Here is a 24,629-nt window from a genome sequence, read left to right as displayed (position 1 = left end):
AGCAACGTTAACGATATCGAGGCTTAACATTCGGAATGACATACATGGTTTTGCCACTTCCGCATGTGCCGCGTTTAGGGCGCCATTTTTGTTTACGTGCTAGTCTCGGCAGCAAATGTTTTTCCTTCCGGGTTAGTCCTAAGCAATGACTACGGCTTTTCACGAGCATAAATAACACATGACTAGCCACTCAAATCCATCGACGGAGCAGCACAGGTCGGATGAAGAAGCAGTCCATACACCAGTGAAGTGAGTAAGACTACGACCAGAAGTCTTTAAAATATGGCCACAGCAGATCGTCTCACGAGACTGACCCCAAAATCCTTGGTCTTCAATATTTATTTTTTCCAGTGACCGGAAGGATCACCCGGCCCGGCTGTCTCATGGTGCACGAACAATTGATATCAATGTATGTATCTGCCTTCTCTCTCCTCCAGGTCCTAAAGCCGTAATCTTAATAATATTTGTGGCTGCCAAACAGCGCGGTACACCAACACACTAACCAAGTGTTGCAAACTTTATACGCTAAAGACCATTGAGAGTATGATGTTTTGATTTTACATGCCCATCTGCAGCAGTATGGTTCCTTATACTTGTGTATATATACAAAAAGTGATGATTGAATGAAGAGTATGTGTGTTATGTGTGTTCAGCAAATATCGATAAAAGACAAGATTAATATAGCACGTCTAAGCTAAATCAGGCGAACATACCATGATTTACTATAGATGAGAAATCATCAAAGACCAAAAGTATGATATGAAAAATATATCACCATTTTATCCACAAGTTGCAACAAGTGCATGTTGGATTATTGAAAATCAACCTAAAGTTTTTTGTATTTCTTATGTGTTTTTTTCTTTCCCCTTTTGTTTCCTTTTTTCTAGAGACCAGATTGGGTCATTTTTCTCAGGGCCAACTCAAGCCCTGATGTCACAATAGAACAGCTTATTTTTGTGCCCTATTGTAGGAAAGTAGGCATACTACAACTAGTTAGTGACTTGAGTCTAGTAGGGATTTTCAGAGGTCCTGAAGAGTAAGCAGTAGGGGACTGCTTACGAAACATGTCGACCAAGTAGGGCTCATCCAATAGCCCTACCACAACCCCTTTTTAACATTTCCAGCTAGGGAAGCAAATACATTTCTTTTTTTCTACTAGCCAGGGAATTTTTAATTTTTATAACTACTTAGTACACTCACATCACTACACCACATATCACTTACACTTTGGTTACACCACACATAGGGGTCGATTAGGATCGCGGACGGACTTGAGTCCGTCCGCGACCCCTGAGGAGGAGGGAACGTCCGCATGGGCTGCGGCGTTCCCTCCGATCTGATTAGGATGTGACCGCCAGGGTGGCGGTCACATCCTCTATCTCTAACATTGCGGTGAGTGCAGCTTCAAGCTGCACCCGCCCCAATGTAAAAAATGCATGCACAGCATTTGCGTGCACAAAGCGGCAGGCACCGCGCGGTGCCTGCTGCATTGTGCACGCAAATGCAGGGGGGTACCATAGGTACCCCCCATGTGCACCCACCACCACCCCTTCACCCAGAGGCCCGCAACGGGCCCCCGAAGTGAAGGTCCGTATGCTTTTCCATGGCGGCAATGCCGCCGTGGAAAAGCATATTTACACACACATCATGATATGGCGGACGGTGTCTCATAGACACCGCCTGCCATGTTATAGCTTTTCCGCCGCGGTCGGAAGCCGACCGCGGCGGAAAAGCGGCGGACGGAATTCCAGACCCACCAGCCATCCTAATTTGGCGGTGGGTCTTTGGAGTCTCCGCCGCGGTTTTTCCGCATCCGCCAGGCCGGCGGACACTTCCGCCGGCCCGGAGGATGCGGAAAAACCGCCATCCTAATCGGCCCCTTAGTCTGTTCAAAACAAACAGTGCTCCCACGTAGTTCGTAGGTCGCCCAGTAGAGGGACGGAAAGACCCCTATGATGAAGCATGACACTATGGGGATCATAGTGTGTGAGGGGTATTTTAAAAACACGTAAGTGCTTGTCTTAGTCATCAACTGAGACTGACATCACACATCTTTATCACCTAGTGATAAACAAAAAACTTAAAAATAAAAATAAAAATAGTAATAAATATTCACTTTTCACATAATAATTGATAGAATCCCAGTGTTTGTTTATCTAGTTCAGGAGGTTGATTCTATCATTCCTACCTCTACCTCCCCCTTGTATTTATTTGAGTTAAATGTATTTAACCTTGATTTGCTAACCGAAGCTGGAACCGTTTTACAGTCAATTGTGAAAAGCAGCATAACATTAATAGAAGAGTAACAGCTTCATGTGCTTAGTGCTGAAAGGAAATAGATCGTAAATTGAACAATTCTATTGAGAGTCAGTTCGTGGATCAAGCATGGAGGAACACTAATTTAGAAAATAAACACTGCGTGTGCCTTAGCGCAAGTATAGTCAACTGTGAAAGAACACTCTTCATAAATAAATCAAACCTCCAGTGCAATCGAGTGTGAAAGGACCTTGTTGTTTTAAAAGTATTTCTTAAGTGAAGTTAAAAGATAAAGGGCCCGATGTAGGTGGCAAATACCGGTCGGAAACGGCCGAATTCGGCCGTTTCCGACCGGTATTTGGCATCTTGAGATGTAGGGGGCCAGATTTTACAGATTCTGTAAATTTACCGAATCGGTAAATTTACAGAATCTGTAAAATACCGAATCGGTATTTTTACCGATTCGGTACCTTCCAGATGTAGGTGGGACTCTTCAGAGTCCCTAAGGCCTTACAGAATCGGTATTTTACCACCCAATCCAATTGGGTGGTAAAATACCGATTCCAGGTGTGCATGCACATGTGTGCATGCACACCTATGCCATGTGACAGACAGACATGCCCTTAGGGCATGTCTTAGCCCGTGTGTTTAAAAGGAAACGGACAACAAACAACTCATAGAATATAAAATACATGAAAGTGGTTTTGTGGAGCACATTATTTATCTACCTGCTCTATATATACATGAATAATACTTACCAGGATTGTTGCCTCGAAATTTCTCTACTGTCCTTCAACTCGATCTGATGCAACTTCCTGCCTATAGGGTGGAAACAAAGAGAGGACTTTACCAAATTGTTCATTGAAATAAACAACAGACTCAAGTTATAGACACAAACCATTGTTTCATTAATTATTTTAGATTATTATTTCAGTCTATTATATTAATTAATTATTTTGGTTAATTATTTTAGATTGTTATTTTAATCTATTGTGTAAAATTATTATTTTGGTTTGTTAATTTAAATTTAAATTGCAGGTATGACTGGTGAATCTATGTCTGCACCTCCAACATTTTTGCCAATCCCTGGTGAACCTTCTATTCCTTGGAAACGTTGGAAAAATATATTTTTAACATATTTATTGGCCATTGGAGGGGACAAATATGGTCCTGTGATAAGACAAGCCATACTTTTGCATTACCTTGGAGTAGAAGGTAGAAGGATATATGATGACTTACCTGAAATATCTTTGGGTGCGGGAGATGGTCAACCAGTACATTTTTATGAAATGTCCTTGCAAATGTTAGAAAATAATTTTACTCCAAAGGTAAATATTGTTTTTGAAAGACATACATTTTTTTACAGAGCACAAAAGTTTGATGAAAGCATTATATCGTATGTTGCAGCTTTACGTGGTCTTGCTGTTACATGCGAATTTCAAGGTTTGTGCGATTCCTTGATAAGGGATCAAATTGTGAGATGCACAAATAATAAAAGGATAAGAGAGAAGTTGTTATCAACAGATCCTACTTTGGAACAAGCTATTCAAATTGCTAGAAGCATGGAAAATACTGACATGTGGGTCAAAGAAATAGATAAAAGCAAAGGAGTTACTGGAAATCCAATGGTAGTATCGAGTAAAGAGACTGCTGTGGAGGTCAAAGAAGTAAAAAAGGAAGTATTTAAAAAAGCTCTAAATAAAAGTAATGAAAATGTATCGTCCAAAACAAATGATAAGAGACCCATAATTTGTTATAGATGTGGATGTCCAGGACATGTAAGTTCAAGTTTTACATGTGGTGCAAGGAATGCTACATGCAGAATATGTGGTAAAAGAGGTCATCTGGCAAAGGCTTGTAGGTCGAAGGGATACACTAGAAATGCTAGTATTAAAGAAATAGAAAATGTGGAAGAACAGAATGAAGAATTATTCCTATCTATTGAAATGTTAGAAAATTCTTCACGAATTGAGTCGGTGGAACAATATGATTCTGCTAATGAGTGCACAAATCTAAAGAGAGAAAGTACAGAAAAGATGGAGAAACCTCATTGTGAAATCATTCTGGGAAAAGGAACTGTAAGTCTTTTGGCTGATTCTGGCAGCCTTTTTACCTTGGTTTCAAAAGAGACTTTTAAAGAGAAATTACATGGAGAGATGAAAGATATGTTACCAACAGATGTGAGAGCTGTAGGATATGGTGGATCAAGAATTAATATTCTTGGAATGCAATGGATGAATATCGTTTTTAAAAACAATGGGGTCTATGGAAGAGTATATATTACCCAGGAAGGATCTAATTTACTTGGGTGGTGTCATCAGAAAGATTTGAACATTGTACTCAATCCGAATGCTATTGAACCTGTAATGGTTATTGAACAAAACGTGGGAAATGTGTCTTCTGGAGCGGAGATGAGAAATGAATGGGGGAAAATGTTAATGGAAAAACATTCCGACATTTTTTCAGATAAGTTGGGTATGTTGAAAGGATTTTCACATCGTATTATATTGAAGAAAAATGCTAAACCAATTGTACATCAGATTAGAACAATACCACATATGATGAGAGAGCCACTTAGCAAGGAATTAGATAAATTGTTGGAGGCTAAAGTTATCGAACCGATTGAATCATCGGAATGGTTATCTCCGATTGTAGTCGCACCTAAGGAAGGAAACAAAATTTGTTTATGTATTGATTTAAGAGATTTAAATCAAAACATCTGGGTGGATAAACAACCCTCACCTAATATTGGAGAAATACTAGGTAGGATGGGTGGGGGTTGAGTTTTCAGTGTTCTTGACATGTCCTCAGCTTACCATCAGGTGAATTTACATCCCGATTCACGTCCGTTAACATCATTTGTGACACCTTTAGGTGCATTTAGGTATCATAGAATGCCGTTTGGGTTGGCATCAGCCTCAGCTGTGTTCCAGCATATTATGCAGAATATTTTTAAGGGTATGGACAGAGTGTTGTGTTTTCAGGACGACATTATGATTGTGGGAAGTTCATTTGAGGAACATGATCAGTTGATGGATGAAGTGTTGCGTAGAATTTCAGAGTGTGGTTTGACAATAAAAAAAGAGAAATGTCAGATAAGATTGAATCAGGTCAACTATTTGGGTCATCAGATATCAGCAGATGGTATAAGACCAAAGAGTAGTATTGTGAAAGCTGTGAAGGATGCTCCATCTCCCATTAATAAGGAACAATTGAAGTCATTTTTAGGTCTAGCTGAATATTGTTCTAAGTTTGTGCCTAAATTCGCTGATTTAGTGGAACCTATGAGGCTTCTTTTATTTATTTATTTATTTATGGGCTTGTAACGCGCCGGCATCACACCCGAAGGTGTATCTCCGCGCGGAGCTGTGAGGTGAACAGGTCGAGCAAGCTCCTCCTAGAATAGTACTGTCTTTAGGCATTTTCTGAAAGCTGAGTGACTCGAGCATTCTCTAAGGGAGAGGGGGAGGTTGTTCCATAGACGTGGGCCCATGATGGAGAGGGCACGGCCTCCCTGTCTGGTCTTGTGATGTCTGGGAACCTGAAGTAACAGTTGGTTACTGGACCTAAGATTGCGGGATGGACGGTGGTACACAAATTTATCTGCCAAGTAGTGGGGTCCCAGATTGTGAAGACTCTTGTGTATCACACAGCAGATCTTGAATTCCACCCGTTTCCGGATGGGAAGGCAGTGAAGGGCCTTGAGGAGGGGGAGGGACGGCGTTCTGGGGGGGGTGTTAGTTACCAGCCGTGCCGCGGTGTTCTGCACCACCTGCAGTTTATTGAGCACTCCTTCATTGGCTGCCAAGAATAGGCCGTTGCAATAGTCCAGGCGACTCAGAACGAGGGCCTGGACCAGGGTCTTCCGTGTGTTGTCTGGTAGAAGGGGGAACACTTTCCGAAGGAGGCTAATGATGTGGAAGCAGGACCCTGCCGTGGTGCTGGCATGATGGAAAAGGGTACGGTCATGGTCTAAACGAACCCCCAGGTTTTTTACTACCTGTTTCGGGAGAGGGGTCTGACCCAAGCTGGAGGGCCACCAGTCGGGGGTCCACAGGATTCTTGCCTCTCCGAATAGCATGACCTCAGACTTTCCCACATTACACTGGAGAAAGTTCTTGGCCATCCAGCTGGCGATCGCAGTCATGCCGTTGGAGAAAGCTTGTCTTATCTCCGGGGTAAAGGTCTTAAAGGTAAACAGCAGCTGCGTATCGTCAGTGTAGGAGATAGGCATAAACCCGAAGGACCTCGTCATGTTGGCCAAAGAGGAGACATATACGTTAAACAACGTAGGGCTAAGACAAGAGCCCTGCGGGACTCCTCTGATGATACTGGCAGAAGTGGAGCTAAAAGGGTCCATATTCACCTTCTGAGTACGCTCTGAGAGAAAGCTGGTGAACCACGCCAAGGCAGATCTGCCAATGCCTATCTCCTTTAATCTGGTGAGGAGAATGGCGTGGGATATGGTGTCGAATGCTGCGGATAAGTCCAACAGCACCAACACCACTGACAGCCCTCTGTCCAGGGACAGGCGTATGGCATCCGTGACGGAGAGAAGAGCAGTCTCGGTGCTATGCCTAGGCCTGAACCCGGACTGAGAATGGTCTAGACTGCCGGTCTGCTCAATGAAGCTGGAGAGATGGTAATTAACGTGCTTCTCCGTCAGTTTGCCAATGACCGGCAGAAGGGAGATTGGCCTCAGATTGGTCATGTCCGACCAGGGGATGGCGGTGTTTTTCCTGATAGGCTTGACCATGGCCTCCTTCCACTCCCGGGGGACCAATCCCTCAGAGAGGGAGCGGTTGATCACCGTCAGAATGGAGGGACTGAGGACACTCCCAATAAGGTGCATGACACGGGCTGGTACAGGATCCACTGGGCTACCTGATTTAATAGTCCCAATCAGGGAGTTGACTTGGTCCAAGGTTATCTCGGGGATGAAGGATAGCGTAGCTGGAGCAGCACAGGCTGTTCCAGGCTGGAGACTGGAAGAGGAGTCATTTTCATCCGCGGATGGGCTTGATTGGGAGATGTTGCGATAAATGGCATCAATTTTATCGGAAAAAAACCCAGCAGTGTCATCGCACAGTTTTTGGGTCAGCACTTCTGGGCTGTCGCAAGCGACGGGCTTGGTGAATGTGCAGAGAACCTGGTACATCAGTTTGGAGTCGTTGCCAGCCTCAGAGAGTTGGAAGATAATATGGGACTTACGGGCAGCTCGGATGTTTTTGTGATAGAGTCTCATTGCTGAGCTATACCTGTCTCTATCGACAGTGCTGCGCGAGATTCTCCAGGATTTCTCCAACTTCCTGCAGGCCTTTTTCTCCGCACGCAGTAAGTCCGAGTACCATGGTTCCTGCTTGCGGTCAGAACGCCGATTGCAGCGTCTTAGGGGGGCAATAAGGTTGACCGCCGTACTCAAGGCATCATTGAATTTGGACAGGGCCAAACTGGGGGAGTCTGAGGGGAGAAAATCAGGAGGTATAAAAGCCGTTCTAAAAGCATCAGCGGACATCTTGTGCCACTGCCTGCGCCATAGCGGAAGAGGGGCAGAGTGGGGGCGTTCTTCAGAGAGAGTAGGGAGGGAGAAATTGATTATAAAGTGGTCGGTCCATTCCACCTGCGTAGGGGGGTAACAGGTCAGGGAATGTGAGTTGGATAGAATTATGTCGAGGGTATGACCAGCCTGATGAGTCGGACCCTGGTTGCACTGTTTAAAGCCTAGGGCCGATAAGTCAGCCAGCAGGTTGCGTGCTTCTGCATTGTCAGATAGTTCGCTGTGAACATTGAAGTCCCCGAGGAGTACAAAATTGGTCCCTGAGCTGATATGGGGAGCTAGTGTCTCCAGAAGGATAGTCGAGGCCTCAGTATAGGGGCCCGCGGGGCGGTATACCAATGCTCCCTTCCAGCAGGCTAGAGATGAGGAACCAATTTTAAAAACCAGAATCTCAATGTCGCTAGTCCAACATTGGTCAAGAACGGTGACCGTAAAAGTGTCTTTATAGATTACAGCGACTTTTAAAAAAAGGAGTGATATTTGAATGGAATGTTGAATGTGAGGATGCGTTTGTTAAAGTGAAAGATAGTCTTTCCAATGCCCCATCATTAGGACATTTTGACTTTAAGAAAAAGTCTATATTGGTCACGGATGCGAGTAATGTTGGTCTAGGAGCAGTGTTGTTACAAGTATCAGATGGTTATGAGACTGTCATTGGGTTTGCTTAACGCAGACTACAGGGAGCAGAAAAATCATATTCTACTATAGAAAAGGAAGCACTGGTGTGTTGTTGGGGAATAACACATTTTAAGTACTATCTGTGGGGGTTGCCTTTTGTTGTGAAAACGGATCATAAACCCTTAGTTCATGTATTTAAAGGAGGATGGGGTTTAGATGGAAGTGTGACTCCCCGTATATCGAGGTGGTTGCTATCTGTTTTGGATTACAATTTTGTAGTGGACTATCTGCGAGGCAATAGGAATGTGATTGCCGATTGTCTCTCTAGAATGCCGATGGATGATGATTCTTGTGTGGAAATTTTAGAAGATTTCGTTGTTAGTGTAGACTGTGAATTTGCTGTTAGTCAGGAAGAGTGGCGAGGAGCCATAGAGAAGGATGAGGAATACAAGAAGGTGAAAGAATTGATTATGAATTCTTGGGATGAATCTAGTGAAGGAACAGTACATAGACAATACAGATCGGTTAAGGATGAACTTAGCTTGCAGGGTGACAACATTTTTAGAAGTAATAGGATAGTTCCACCGGTTTCATTGAGATCAAAGTTGTTGAGAATTGTACATGAAGGGCACTTAGGTAGGAGTTTGACAAAGCGTAAACTAAGAGAATCTTATTGGTGGCCAGAGATGGAAAAGAATGTGGAAGATCTTGTGCGAGACTGTTATGCTTGCAAAAATAGTGATAAGGTAAAAGTTACAAGAGATAAGATGTGTGGATCTACCTATGAAACCTTGGGGGAAACTAGACTTGGATAAAACACAGCTATACCCCTGCACTATACAGTTAAAGTTGGTACTTGATAGTAATGGTATTACAAACAGGTATTTGAAAATAATCTGAGCATATCAGTCCAATGATCCTTGATTTCAGGAATAGGTAAGCATTGATAACACAAATCACTACAGAAACAGAGACAGGACGTCCCTGTTAGACGGCGCCGGGAACCACGAGAGGGAGACAGGTACCAGTTAGGTGTATCCGCCTTTGAATCGGTATTTCCACAGAATTCTCCTCCCGGTTACTACACGACTGCCATAGACTATTGAGTTACCAATTTACTTTCGCAATATCGAAGCCCAGACCGCTGGACACGCCTAAATACCGGGTTCCAGCACAGACCCATACCGGGTGCTCCTTCATGGCAGCAATAATCCTGCCGCACATGAGGCCCTGAAGATTCGCAGTTTGTTCCCTGCGATGAAACACGTGTTGGCATATACCAAGGAACATTAAACAAGAACACTTCATACAAGAAAGAAACGTTCCTGTAGTGATTTGTGTTATCAATGCTTACCTATTCCTGAAATCAAGGATCATTGGACTGATATGCTCAGATTATTTTCAAATACCTGTTTGTAATACCATTACTATCAAGTACCAACTTTAACTGTATAGTGCAGGGGTATAGCTGTGTTTTGTTACTTTGGGGATCCCACGGGGTCCACTTCCAGAGCGGTTGTGAGGGTTACCGCTCACCTCATTGCCTATACGAATTACTCACTGCCTTCATTACCTTGCGGTCACCCAGGTTGTGCGCCTATATACTCTGAACCAGATAAAAACCTCCTAGTTGTTTGTTTGAAACTAGACTTGGATGTTTTGGGTCCGATTGACAAGTTGGGAAGCAATAATCGGTTTTTACTTGTGTTGGTTGATTACCATAGCAAATGGTTTACTTGTAAATCAGTGGGGCAAGTCTGTACTGCGAATGTGATAGCATTTTTAAAGGAAGTTTTCTTGGAAGAAGGGGTGCCGATAAGTCTTGTAACTGATAATGGTGTTCAGTTAGTTTCTTCAGATATGTCTAGTTTCACTGTTAGTCTTGGGATTAGTCATGAGAGAGTGGCCTTGTTCCGTCCGCAAGCCAATGGACTTGTAGAAAGGGTAAACAGAATGGTAATTGATTGTATTCAGCTTTCTCTGGCTAATGGTTTATCATGGAAAGATGAATTGAGAAGAATGATGTGGGGTCACAGGATTACGCCTCATTCGGTTACTGGAGTTTCTCCTTTTGTGTCCTTTCAAGGAAGCGAACCGGGTACTAAAGAGTGTCCGATGTGGTTGAAGGAAAAAAATCAGGCTTGGGTGGATAGAGAAAGGATGAGGTCAAGAGTTGTTGATTGTCAGTGGCGCAATAAGATGGAATTTGATAGTAGGAGATGTGCTAAGAATTTAATGTTACAGGAAGGTGATTGGGTTGTTGTGAGAAAATGTGGTTTTGTAAGGAAGGGAGAAAGTAAGTTTCCCCAGCCGCTTAAGGTAGTTTCTGTTAAGGGTTCTGTGGCTGAGCTAGATGATGGGAAGAGATGGAGTTTTGGTAGTTTGTGTAAAGTATCTCATTTGTAAATTTGTGTTTTTAACTGCATTGCATTTTTTTGTGTAAAGAAAAAATGTTTCTTGTAAAATGTTTTCTTTTTATATATATATTGTATATTCTCTAATGTTTTCTTATTTTTACTTTTAGATTCCATAGGGGGAAGATATGTGGTAATGTTTAGAATTATATGATGCAGTCATGATGCAGTGGTATTGCATCGCAGTGAATGTTCTAATGTAAACCAGTACTTGGTGGGTTTGCTGTTGGTTCCTGCATATATCTTGTACTCCATTAAAGTTACTTTATTTTAAATATATAAAGTATTTGCGTGGATTACTACACAGTGTTTTCATCAAATGTGTGCTTTTATTTGTTTTAATAGTGCACATTTCCGTCTTTTTATGCCCTCCATTCTCTTTCTTTCCCATGGCTGCATCTGCCCTGCTTGTCGTCGCCAGCTTTCCAATCTCCTCTGTCCCAGTACCTTAATCCTGAGCACATCTTCCTTTCGGAAGTCGCATCTCATTGCTCTTCCCTTCACATTCAACAGGCACAAATTTCATTGACAATTCTGCACCACCTTTGTTGGCTCTCCCAGCCTGACCTGGTTTCAGGACCCGGGCCACTGTTCATGCTTGCTATCCTGGCACCAGTCGACACCTCTGCACCTCCTTCGCTGACCTGCAATCTGTTCATTTTCTGTGGGTTCAATGTAGAACACCAACTTCTCTTTCCAAATTATCAGACCCATGCCTGTCACCCAACTCACTAGGCGCTGAGCACCATTCTCTCACCTTCCACCTATCTCCATCCTTGATCTCACTTTCCTCCAACTCGCCTGCACCATATTACAGCAAAATATGTTCTTCACACACTCACCAAAAACTAATGGCCACAATCCCACTTGTGCCTGCCACCTCACAATCACCAACATCCCCATTTTTCTTTTATATACGAGGACTGCTCCATCTTTTGGAAGGAGGCTACAGACAACCTTCCTCCCCAAACTATGGATTGTTCTAACGATGTCCTAGGGCCAGCAGCACTGACTTGGTGCCTATCTTCGGAGCAGGTAGCTGAGTCACAGAAAGCTACAACTGCTGCTGTTTTGGCATTCCGTGGTCAGTCCCACCAACTAGTTCCTAGCACACCTTGTCTGAGTCATTCAACCTCATGTTGAAGCTTTATGATGCCCTGGCCCTCCTCCTTAGTTACCCACAGGCAATGCCTTCTCTGTGGGCTACCAGCCCCAAGCACCATGTGGGTATCCCTCTAGCACTCCCCAGAGAAGACTACTTAGCCATCTGGTTGACAAGAAGGGTCTTGAGAGGCTAGCCCAGTGGCGTGTACTGGTAAGACCTGAGTCAATGAGCTCAAGGGACAATGCAGGCTGCAGGCATATGGCGACAAACCAGTAGGGGGTTCTCTTGAAAGATGACTGGTGAGGTAGTTCATTAACGTTTGGAATACTGTATCCCAGAAAAGGTATATCTGAGCTAAGGTTTCGACACAATCCATTTCTGTCTCTTCTGCAACAGCTCCCACATGCATAAACAAGACAATCTGGACAAATTTAAAGAACTTAATGTCAAGTGGAACTAGAAATGGGCCAGGGCTCAACACAAGAAACAGTGAAGCATTAGAAAGTAACCATGCATTCTCAGCATTAGATACTAGGAGAATCCTGCAGGTAATTAAAGATAATATGTCAGTAATAGAAGCCTTAATAAGAGAGGTGAACATTGATATGGCACTCTTGAGACGAGATCTCCATAAAGTAATCGACAGTGTGGTAGAAATAGAACAGAGCATTTCAGACCTAGAGGACATTGCCCTACAAACTCAGGTAATTTTAGGGCACCTCCGAGCAGTCACTAGTTAACAGGAGAAATAAGTTAAGGATACAGAAGAAAGTGCAAGAAGTAACATCATTTCATTAGAGGGATGCCAAAGGGGGTAGAAGTTAGCTGGCTTTAGCAATTCTTGGAGGATTGGTTACACACCATGGCGAACCCAGAACACTTGTCCACATGTTTCATCGTTGAAAGGGCACACAGGTCCCTGACCCAGAGGCCCACACCTGGGGCCTCTCTCAGGCTGATTATTGCTAGATTTTTCAATTCTCACAACAGGGATTCATGCCTTAAAACAGCTAGGTACAAACAAGAGATCATCTAAGAGGGTTTGAAAATCATGTTCTTTCCAGACTACAGTAAACTAGTACAGACAAAACACTGATCCTTTGAAGAAGTCAAAAGAAAATGAAAGCCATGAATATTCAGTACATGATTCCCTTCCTGACTAGCCTGAAGGTGATGCTTCATATCAAAAATGATATTTTTCAACACCCATTAGGGTTAATGGAATGGGTTAGTGAAAAGCCATGCATTCCTGGGGAATAGGACACGTTACAACGCAAACATTTACAACTCATGCTTTTACAACGCGGTTTTTACATTGCAACATCCATTACAACACATGATTTTACAACGCATGCCTTCACAAAGCATTTTTAGAAACTACATTTACAACACATTCCATTACAACGCATACCATTACAACGCATAACACTTTTAGGGTAACAGTAGGGTAAGTGTTGGATAGTGTAGGGGTAAAAAATACTATTCCCACTCCAGTGAGTGCAACAGTAGGGTTAGTGTTGGATAGTGTAGGGATAAAAATACTGTTCCCATTTACCCCAAAACCCATACCAACACTAAAATGTAAAAAATCTCCATTACTTACCTTATAATGCGTTGTAATGGCATGCATTGTAGTGCCATGCATTGTAATGGCATGTGTTGTAGTGACATGCATTGTAATCTCTGCGTTGTACTGGCATGCGATGTAAAAGACTGCTGTGTTGTAAAGGCAGTGCTTTGTAATGACTGTGTTGTAATGGATGTTTCCCATTCCTGGGACATGGAGTATGGGGTATCTGCAAGTAGCAGTGGAGTGCAGCCCAGGCCGACCGAGCAGGCCCACATGGGGGGAGGAGCCTGAACAAGGGATCCTCCTGGGGAAAGGCCGACGACACACAGGAGATGGTCATGGGCCTATTAGACTCTTGATCTGACACAGCTACCAGATAATGTCTTGAGTGATCCAGAGGAACAGCCTGAATATCTCGTGTCTTATATGCCTGGTTGAGTCACAATGGACAGGCAAAACAATACAAGTGACTTTATTACTACTAGTGTTACGGATGTGGGAGTTTGGGCAGGAGTGGGTGACAGACCTTTTATCACTTGGGGATGTGGGCAGTTCAAAACCCATGCACAGGAAAAGTTATGTTGGGGAACAATTGGTGAAGTTTTAATGATTATTCATTGGAAAAGTTTAGTCACATATAACACTAACTTACAACCTGAGGACATCTTACTTCAAGTCCCTGTCGAAATATACAATCTCCCGGCCTCCCAGATGACTAGACACCAAGAGGATGCGAGGTTCAAGGTCCTTTCATGGACTGTATGCTGCTTAGCTAATATGGTCAAAAGAGGATTAGTGGCCCGTTATATCTCCAGACATGCGCCAGACTTGGCCCTACTCCAAGAAACCCACTTGATAGGTACTAACTGCAAATGATTGCAGAGAGATTCCTAGTGCCCCTGGTTCTACCAGAGACTCAGAGACTCAAGAGGAGTACCAATTCTTGCCAGGAAGCCTATCCTGTTCCAGATCACTAGACAGTGAGTAGATCCAGGCGGCTGTGGTGTTTATTCAGGTAATATATGGGGAGGTGATCATTTATGATTCTCAATGTTTATGCCCTGCCCAAGCGCCAACAGAAAGTACAGGACTCCATAGGTGTAATTTTCCTAGAAGCACAGGCTGCCACACACGCACCTGTGGGGTCTTGAATGATGCCCTAGACAGAGGCCTTGACAGGAGCAGATCCAATCCTGTTTCTGCTGGTGGATCCACTCACCTGACGCAATTTTAATGCAACTGGCCGGTCAGATCTGTGGAGCCTCAAACACCTCTCGGATAGGCATTACTCCTTCTTTTCTGGGTTACACGCGACATTCTCACAGTTCAACTACATATTTACCCCCAACAGCAGAATCCATACCATTCTACAAGGCAGATACCTTACAAAGAGCATTTCCAATTATTATCCTCCACAGGTAGCATAGGGGGTCGGCATTGGTACATTGGGAGGAACACGTGGCATTTAGGCGCATAGGCACTACAGGATGAGGAGATAGTGGACTCCTGGCTGACACAAAGCTATATTTCTAAACAAAATTGTAATCTGTAGAGTCGATTGTAAGACTGTAGGAAGCATAGAAAGCAGTCCTGACAGACAGAACTCAAAATCCCATTGTGCAAAGCAAGAAGCATCAGGCTCAAAAAGTAGGGACCCTAGAGAAAGAACTGAAAGAGGGAGAAATTCTCTATGTAGATACAGGCAAACCTAAACTTTTGACTCAGCTGTAACTAATGAGAGAGGAATCTAGGAATATCACACATGACGCCACCAGACCACACTACTTATTGCAACAGAGAAAGTAATACGAGACAGAGGATAAGACTGGATATGTCTCGGCTGCGGAAGAGCGAGAAGGACTCCAGGTGGGTGGGTGGCATACGAGAGGATCATATGAAAGCTGGCAAAGATAGGAATATGGTACAAATATTTGCAAGCTATTACTAGACATTATATACAGCAAAAATGGATTACAAAAAGAGTGAAACCAAAGGGGATGATGGACGAAGTGTTGAACATTGCAAGCACTCACCCCCAGTCAACTGATCTAGGTTTAATCCATCATCATTCTTTAGCTCACCAAGCCACCCCAGTTCAGACATGGCCATATGCAAATCAGTCTGACCCTGTGCCTCGTGGGAACAGTCCAGCCCGAACTGCCAAGCCATGTCTTCCCTGGACTGGAAACAAGCATCCTGGGACTGATTTCTGGCTAATCAGTCGTCATCAGCCTGGCTAGCATGAATCCCGTGGCAAAGTGAGCAAGGGAACTACGTCAGGGCATACCCTGCCAACTTAGGGCAAACAAAGCAAAACCAAAGGGGATGATGGACGGAGTGTTGAACATTGCAAGCCCCCACCCCCAGTCCACTGATCTGGGTTTAATCCATCATCATTCTTTAGCTCACTCCGCCACCCCAGTTCAGACATGGCCATATGCAAATCAGTCTGACCCTGTGCCTCATGGGAACAGTCCATCCCGAACTGCCAAGCCATGTCTTCCCTTTAGTTTTGCTCCAGCTTAGCACACCAGTCTACCCTCTTCGCCTTTTATGCCAAGGTAAGGGTTTGTGGGACCCTCCACTTATGTGCAGTGTCTCGCTTGGTGACCATTGTCGCTAACCCCCAGTTAAAGATTTTACATAGAACTTACTACAATAAAAGCAGACTGTTAAAAATAGGGAAAGCACAGAGCCCCAACTGCACTAACTAGATTGTGGTGGAAGGCACGTTCCTGCACACGGTTAGGGACCGCCCCTACATAAAGAACTATTGGAATGTAGTTAAACAAGATCTTGAAATAGTACTAGAGGGGGATATACCATGTGCTCCCATTTGTTACTCTAAGTATCTCATAGAATGTTGATCTTCCACAGACTACTAAGTTGTTGTGCTGCGGTCTTGGTCTGGTGGTGGAAAAAATAAATATTGCATAGATGTGGGGTAAGAGCCAGGCTTATACTAAACAACAGTGGCTGACAGGCAATAATATGTGTATGGAGATGAAAAAAGTGGTCTACAAAGTAAGGGGCTCCACAGGGAAGTTCAAGAAAATCTGGGGAGTTGGAGATTGTATAAGGGCAAGCTGACAACAAGCCACAGATACAAGTTGAATAGATGCTTCATAGAGCCACAACATTGGATCTCTAGGAATGAAGGGGGTGTAGGGGAGAAGACAGGCGGGGCTGACAACATGCGTTCTTGAATTCGAGACATGGCAAATTGTATGATTTGAGGGATGTGATAATGCCAATGGGATTGTGTTTGTTTGCGAATAAATAAAAACAGTTTAAAAATACGCTTTAAAATGTCCAATGTCCCCGTATCAGAGCTCTGGCTGTCCCCGGGATGGAAACCATAGGCCCTGGGCTCCATTCTCCCGCCCCCTGTACTTTAAAGAGCCTGGGATGGGGCCCCATAGGCCCAGGGAGGTCTCTCCTGCTTGGCTGGGTTAACAAGTTCTGACAGGGGCCTGAATGAGAGCTCTGGCTGGCCCTGGAGTGGAAGCCCTTAGCCCTGGGCTCTGTTCTCCAGGCAGTCATGTCTCCAAGTGGCTGGGACCAGGCCCCTCAGGCCCAAGAATGTCTCCCCTGCTTGGATGGGTTAAGAAGCTCTGACTGGGCCCCCGGTCAGTACTTTGATTGGTCCTACATTGGAAGCCCTTTCATCCTGGGCTCCGGCCTACTGTATTGGTTAGAGCCTGGACAGGGCTGGGAAAGTTCTCTCCTGCCTGTCAGGTCAAGAAGCTCTGATCCAGCCATGGGACAGAGCTCCGGATGGCCCCAAGGTGAAAGTCCCTAGTCCACAGCTTTATTATCTGGAAGGCTGTGTCTCAAAGTGCTTGGGTTGGGGTACCACAAGCCCAGGGAGATCTCTCCTGGTTGGCTAAGTTAAGAAGCTTTCACTGGGCCCAGGGTCAGGGCTATGGCTGGCCTGGGGGTGGAAGCACCTATCCATTCTCTGGCTGTGCCTCAAAGTGCCCAGATGTGGCTGCACAAGTCCTGGGAGGTCTCCCCCTGCTTGGTCTGGTTAAAGGACGTACCTGGCCCTGGGTCAGAGCTCTGGATGGCCCTGGGGTGGAAGCCCCTGACCCTGACCTCTGTCCTCCGACTCACTGTGTTGTTTAGAGCTCAGAACATTGTCCTGCAGGCCCCAGAAGAACTTCCCTGCCTGTTCGGGCTAAGAAGATGTGACCTGATGTGGTGAAAGCCACCAGCCCTGGTCTGTATTCTTCTAATCACTGTATCTCAAAGAGCCTGGGCCACAGCCCTGCAGACTCGGAGAGGTCTCCCCTACTTGGCTGGGTTAAGAAGCTTTGACGGGGCCTGGGTCAGAGCTCTGCCTGGTCCTGGGATGGAAGAAGCCTGTCCTGGGCTCTGTTCTCCGTTTGCTGTGTGTCAAAGAGCCCGGGACAGGTCCTGCAGCACTGGGGATCCTACTTTGATTGGCCGGGTTAAGGACTTCTGACAGGGCCCAGTTAGAAAGTATTTGCCAAAAATGTTACATTCCTTCCAGAATGAAAGGCAGAACTTTACTACTACTAAATGCATTCTGTGAATACCAAAAGTAGTAAGTTTAGGATTTTGTCTTAAGTTAGTACTGGGAATCGGCCCCATAGTTCCTGTAATGGAAGAAAACAACAGGACAGGGTTTATGATGATTGGGAGAAGCCAGCCTGCTATATGATGTCCACTAATGTAAGTGGGCACCTTTCACCACTCCAGACAACCCTTATGGGGATTTAAGAGGTCTTAGACACCTTAGAAAGCTCTCTAATTGGAAGCTGTGGAGAGCAGCCTTCAGGCTTAGTCCAGAAGGCGTGTACAGCAGCTTGTTTTACCAGAATGCAATCTTATAATATAGATAAGTTAAAGTAAAAAGACAAGATATTTATAAAAATATGTATTAATTTTATAATACTCTCTAACACGTTTAGATATCTCCTACCCAGAGATAATCACCATGCACACAATACTTTGCATAGAAACACAGTAAATAGCACAGAATACCAAACAATATACTAAGGAAGTGGTATAAGAATCAGGACTCGAGTCAAGACAAGGTCGAGAGGATGCAGAAGTGCTGGGGACCAAAGGAACCACCCATGGTTAGTAACCAGGAACCCCACGGAGAGCGTGTGCAGTTTGGGAACACAATCGCATGCGCCGAACAACTCTACGTGTAAGTCACTGTTGGAATTTTAAAGATTAAGGACCCTTCCCAGTGAACTCTGAAGTAACCCCATGGAAGACAGAAGGTTGGAGAGCCACCCCACCCGAGGAGATCCTAGTACCCACGTTACCACGACAGCGAAGATAGCAGAAGATCGAAAGATGATGCATCGCGAACACTTTACTACATTGACCAGAGTCCTTAGGGGCGACACCGCCGGTGTGTGAGTAGTGTGCGACCCCACCCCCATTTGTAACTTTAAAGCTCCCGTGAGCAGTGGGCTGACGAGCCTGGGATCCCGCACCTACGCGCCTGAGTGGTACTATACCTGGCAGATATTGGCAGCCATCGGCAACCCCAGTACACAGCCTATCCCTGCTGATGAGGGGTGATACCCCGAAACACGTGTCCAGGGATGGCGAAGACAGCGAAGATAGTAGAAGATCGAAAGATGATGCATCGCGAACACTTTACTACATTGACCAGAGTCCTTAGGGGCGACACCGCCGGTGTGTGAGTAGTGTGCGACCCCACCCCCATTTGTAACTTTAAAGCTCCCGTGAGCAGTGGGCTGACAAGCCTGGGATCCCGCACCTACGCGCCTGAGTGGTACTATACCTGGCAGATATTGGCAGCCATCGGCAACCCCAGTACACAGCCTATCCCTGCTGACGAGGGGTGATACCCCGAAACACGTGTCCAGGGATGGCGAAGACAGCGAAGATAGCAGAAGATCGAAAGATGATGCATCGCGAACACTTTACTACATTGACCAGAGTCCTTAGGGGCGACACCGCCGGTGTGTGAGTAGTGTGCGACCCCACCCCCATTTGTAACTTTAAAGCTCCCGTGAGCAGTGGGCTGACGAGCCTGGGATCCCACACCTACGCGCCTGAGTGGTACTATACCTGGCAGATATTGGCAGCCATCGGCAACCCCAGTACACAGCCTATCCCTGCTGACGAGGGGTGATACCCTGAAACACGTGTCCAGGGATGGCGAAGACAGCGAAGATAGCAGAAGATCGAAAGATGATGCATCGCGAACACTTTACTACATTGACCAGAGTCCTTAGGGGCGACACCGCCGGTGTGTGAGTAGTGTGCGACCCCACCCCCATTTGTAACTTTAAAGCTCCCGTGAGCAGTGGGCTGACGAGCCTGGGATCCCGCACCTACACGCCTGAGTGGTACTATACCTGGCAGATATTGGCAGCCATCGGCAACCCCAGTACACAGCCTATCCCTGCTGACGAGGGGTGATACCCCGAAACACGTGTCCAGGGATGGCGAAGACAGCAAAGATAGCAGAATATCGAAAGATGATGCATCGCGAACACTTTACTACATTGACCAGAGTCCTTAGGGGCGACACCGCCGGTGTGTGAGTAGTGTGTGACCCCACCCCCATTTGTAACTTTAAAGCTCCTGTGAGCAGTGGGCTGACGAGCCTGGGATCCCGCACCTACGTGCCCGAGTGGTACTATACCTGGCAGATATTGGCAGCCATCGGCAACCCCAGTACACAGCCTATCCCTGCTGACGAGGGGTGATACCCCGAAACATGTGTCCAGGGATGGCGAAGACAGCGAAGATAGCAGAAGATCGAAAGATGATGCATCGCGAACACTTTACTACATTGACCAGAGTCCTTAGGGGCGACACCGCCGGTGTGTGAGTAGTGTGCGACCCCACCCCCATTTGTAACTTTAAAGCTCCTGTGAGCAGTGGGCTGACGAGCCTGGGATCCCGCACCTAGGTGCCTGAGTGGTACTATACCTGGCAGATATTGGCAGCCATCGGCAACCCCAGTACACATCCTATCCCTGCTGACGAGGGGTGATACCCCGAAACACGTGTCCAGGGATGGCGAAGACAGCGAAGATAGCAGAAGATCGAAAGATGATGCATCGCGAACACTTTACTACATTGACCAGAGTCCTCAGGGGCGACACCGCCGGTGTGTGAGTAGTGTGCGACCCCACCCCCATTTGTAACTTTAAAGCTCCCGTGAGCAGTGGGCTGACGAGCCCGGGATCCCGCACCTACGCGCCTGAGTGGTACTATACCTGGCAGATATTGACAGCCATCGGCAACCCCAGTACACAGCCTATCCCTGCTGACGAGGGGTGATACCCCGAAACACGTGTCCAGGGATGGCGAAGACAGCAAAGATAGCAGAAGATCGAAAGATGATGCATCGCGAACACTTTACTACATTGACCAGAGTCCTTAGGGGCGACACCGCCGGTGTGTGAGTAGTGTGCGACCCCACCCCCATTTGTAACTTTAAAGCTCCCATGAGCAGTGGGCTGACGAGCCTGGGATCCCGCACCTACGCGCCTGAGTGGTACTATACCTGGCAGATATTGGCAGCCATCGGCAACCCCAGTACACAGCCTATCCCTGCTGACGAGGGGTGATACCCCAAAACACGTGTCCAGGGATGGCGAAGACAGCGAAGATAGCAGAAGATCGAAAGATGATGCATCGCGAACACTTTACTACATTGACCAGAGTCCTTAGGGGCGACACCGCCGGTGTGTGAGTAGTGTGCGACCCCACCCCCATTTGTAACTTTAAAGCTCCCGTGAGCAGTGGGCTGACGAGCCTGGGATCCCGCACCTACGCGCCTGAGTGGTACTATACCTGGCAGATATTGGCAGCCATCGGCAACCCCAGTACACAGCCTATCCCTGCTGACGAGGGGTGATACCCCGAAACACGTGTCCAGGGATGGCGAAGACAGCGAAGATAGCAGAAGATCGAAAGATGATGCATCGCGAACACTTTACTACATTGACCAGAGTCCTTAGGGGCGACACCGCCGGTGTGTGAGTAGTGTGCGACCCCACCCCCATTTGTAACTTTAAAGCTCCCGTGAGCAGTGGGCTGACGAGCCTGGGATCCAGCACCTACGCGCCTGAGTGGTACTATACCTGGCAGATATTGGCAGCCATCGGCAACCCCAGTACACAGCCTATCCCTGCTGACGAGGGGTGATACCCGAAAAAAAAACGTGTCCAGGGATGGCGAAGACAGCGAAGATACCAGAAGATCGAAAGATGATGCATCGCGAACACTTTACTACATTGACCAGAGTCCTTAGGGGCGACACCGCCGGTGTGTGAGTAGTGTGCGACCCCACCCCCATTTGAACTTTAAAGCTCCCGTGAGCAGTGGGCTGACGAGCCTGGGATCCCGCACCTACGCGCCTGAGTGGTAGTATACCTGGCAGATATTGGCAGCCATCGGCAACCCCAGTACACAGCCTATCCCTGCTGACGAGGGGTGATACCCCGAAACACGTGTCCAGGGATGGCGAAAACAGCGAAGATAGCAGAAGATCGAAAGATGATGCATCGCGAACACTTTACTACATTGACCAGAGTCCTTAGGGGCGACACCGCCGGTGTGTGAGTAGTGTGCGACCCCACCCCCATTTGTAACTTTAAAGCTCCCGTGAGCAGTGGGCTGACGATCCTGGGATCCCGCACCTACGCGCCTGAGTGGTACTATACCTGGCAGATATTGGCAGCCATCGGCAACCCCAGTACACAGCCTATCCCTGCTGACGAGGGGTGATACCCCGAAACACGTGTCCAGGGATGGCGAAGACAGCGAAGATAGGAGAAGATCGAAAGATGTTGCATCGCGAACACTTTACTACATTGACCAGAGTCCTTAGGGGCGACACCGCCGGTGTGTGAGTAGTGTGCGACCCCACCCCCATTTGTAACTTTAAAGCTCCCGTGAGCAGTGGGCTGACGAGCCTGGGATCCCGCACCTACTCGCCTGAGTGGTACTATACCTGGCAGATATTGGCAGCCATCGGCAACCCCAGTACACAGCCTATCCCTGCTGACGAGGGGTGATACCCCGAAACACGTGTCCAGGGATGGCGAAGACAGCGAAGATAGCAGAAGATCGAAAGATGATGCATTGCGAACACTTTACTACATTGACCAGAGTCCTTAGGGGCGACACCGCCGGTGTGTGAGTAGTGTGCGACCCCACCCCCATTTGTACCCACGTTACCTACACCAGGGAAGCCGGGTGCATAGGTGTGAAGTGGTGTTAGAAACTGCTGTCGAACCTGGTGGAGGACTTCAGGAAAGTGCCGCTGCTGAAGAAGGAGAAAATGTCCAGTGAAATCCAAAGGTAGATTCTAGTTGTGAGGTACCAGCAAGCTAAGGAGACAGAGTCTATGCCACTCAAGAGTGACCAGGAGATCTGGAAGACGAATGCCCACCAACGTCGGGAGTTGCAGGAGAGTTGACAAGGACATTGACTCTGCAGCTGGGAGGACTAAGCGATGCTGAGGAAGACCAGGAGCCGTGCACGAGCTGTCCCACGTCAGATGTCGAATACTGAGGGGTCGGTGTCCAGCGGGAGCACCAACAAGCCTTGGCAAATGCAACCATTGCAGCAAACAAAGAAGGTGCAATGTTGGGACCAGCTAGGTCCAGGGGACTCACCACAAGGAGGGGATTCAGGCCAGGCACCGAGCAATCAGGGGAGCTCAAAAGAAACAATGGTGATCTTCAGATGGACGCACAGGCCCGAGGCACTGGAGTTGTGAGAGGACCTCAAACAGCTCACCAAAAGATGCAGGCCACGATGCACACAATGTGGTATGGCTGAAGATTCTGGTCACTGGAGGTGCTGGAGTTGGTGCTACTTGGAGCCCGAAGAACTATTGGAAGGAAGCAACAAGCTTTTGCAACTGCAAGTTGATGCAGTGCACAGGGGTTTGCTTATTGCAACCCCCACAAGGAATACTGGCCTCGAACTTGATGGGAGGGCAGGGCTTGGGAGTTGTGGAGAACCACCACCTGTGTTGTAGAACCTTTCGGAGTCCGGAGGAGCTCAGGATCAGCAAACAGGTCGACTATGTTGCGGTGCCTGCGCATGAAGGGGAGTGACTTTTTCACTCCAAGGGAGATTCCTTCAGGTGTCTTTGATGCCCACAGGCCTTGGAAGGTTCCTGTATGGTGCAGAGGCACAGACTATGCACCAGACTGGAAGGGAGACGAAGTCGAGCCCAAACGAAGTCCATAGTGCCCAAACGTTAGAAGAATAAGTGGTGTTTGATCTGAATCTTGTCCCACAGCGAATCTAGGGCCCCATCCACAGATAAGCCATTACGAACCCTAAGGAAAGGATTGGGATGTCTGGACAGTGGGAAGGTTACTCCCATGTCCTTTGTCCAGTTTCACGCCAGAGCAGGAGCCAACGACTCAAAGAGCTGGTTTGAATTGGACTATGCATGGGGACACCAAATGCGCCCCTCATGCAGATTGAGTGGCGCTGGCAAGCGCACCCACCCTGCCCCAATACACTAAATCCTGTCTGGGAGGTGGTCACACCTCCCTGTGACAGGATGCCTATTGTTCTGCCTTCCCCTGCTCTAGCTTGGCTCAGCAGCAAGAGAGCAGAATCGTGTCTCTGGTCGGCAGCAACCATTTTGTCCTGTCTGGGTCAAGAAGGCTGGTACCGGGAACATTGAGAGCCTAACGGAGGGGTCTTCCAGTGCTTGGAATCATACCTCCCACACTGTTTACGGTGTGGGAGTAGGATTCCAACATGTTTGATTCCAAACATGATAGGATTCGTTGCAGCCAGTTTCGAGATGGTCATCGCGTAATTACGCAATGCCCCTCTATATGGTATATGGCTGCTTCACTTACAACCCAGGAGAATGGACTCTGTAAGCTGCTCATGCAGGGGCACCCTCACACTTAGAATCAAGCACCCTGCCTTCAGGATTTATAAGGCTTGCTATAGGGGTGACTTATAGGAGAAAGTGCAGTGACCCCAGATATAGGAAACCTATATCTGTAGTAAGCAGTGCTAGCACCAGCTTACACAGGCTTCAATGGCAGGCCTGTAGTTCCATGTTTAATGGTCTCCCATGGGTGGCATAATGCATGCTTC

At 46.8% G+C, this 24,629-nt stretch overlaps 1 protein-coding gene across 2 annotated transcripts in view; it reads right to left on the bottom strand.

The window, feature by feature from the left end:
- Positions 1-24,629, bottom strand: part of LOC144808610 (adenosine deaminase 2-like) — a 773,449-nt gene that overhangs the window by 672,034 nt on the left and 76,786 nt on the right. For both annotated transcript variants that reach the window (XM_078673649.1, XM_078673650.1), the window contains exon 2: positions 3,015-3,075. The gene's annotated coding sequence lies outside the window, so the exon portion shown is untranslated. The remainder of the gene's footprint in view (positions 1-3,014; positions 3,076-24,629) is intronic.

This window comes from Lissotriton helveticus, chromosome 1_1 (genome assembly GCF_964261635.1).
Source record: "Lissotriton helveticus chromosome 1_1, aLisHel1.1, whole genome shotgun sequence".
Lineage (NCBI taxonomy): Eukaryota > Metazoa > Chordata > Amphibia > Caudata > Salamandridae > Lissotriton > Lissotriton helveticus.
The sequence above is the reverse complement of the archived record's forward strand: the minus strand, read 5'-3'. Positions and strand labels throughout refer to the sequence as shown.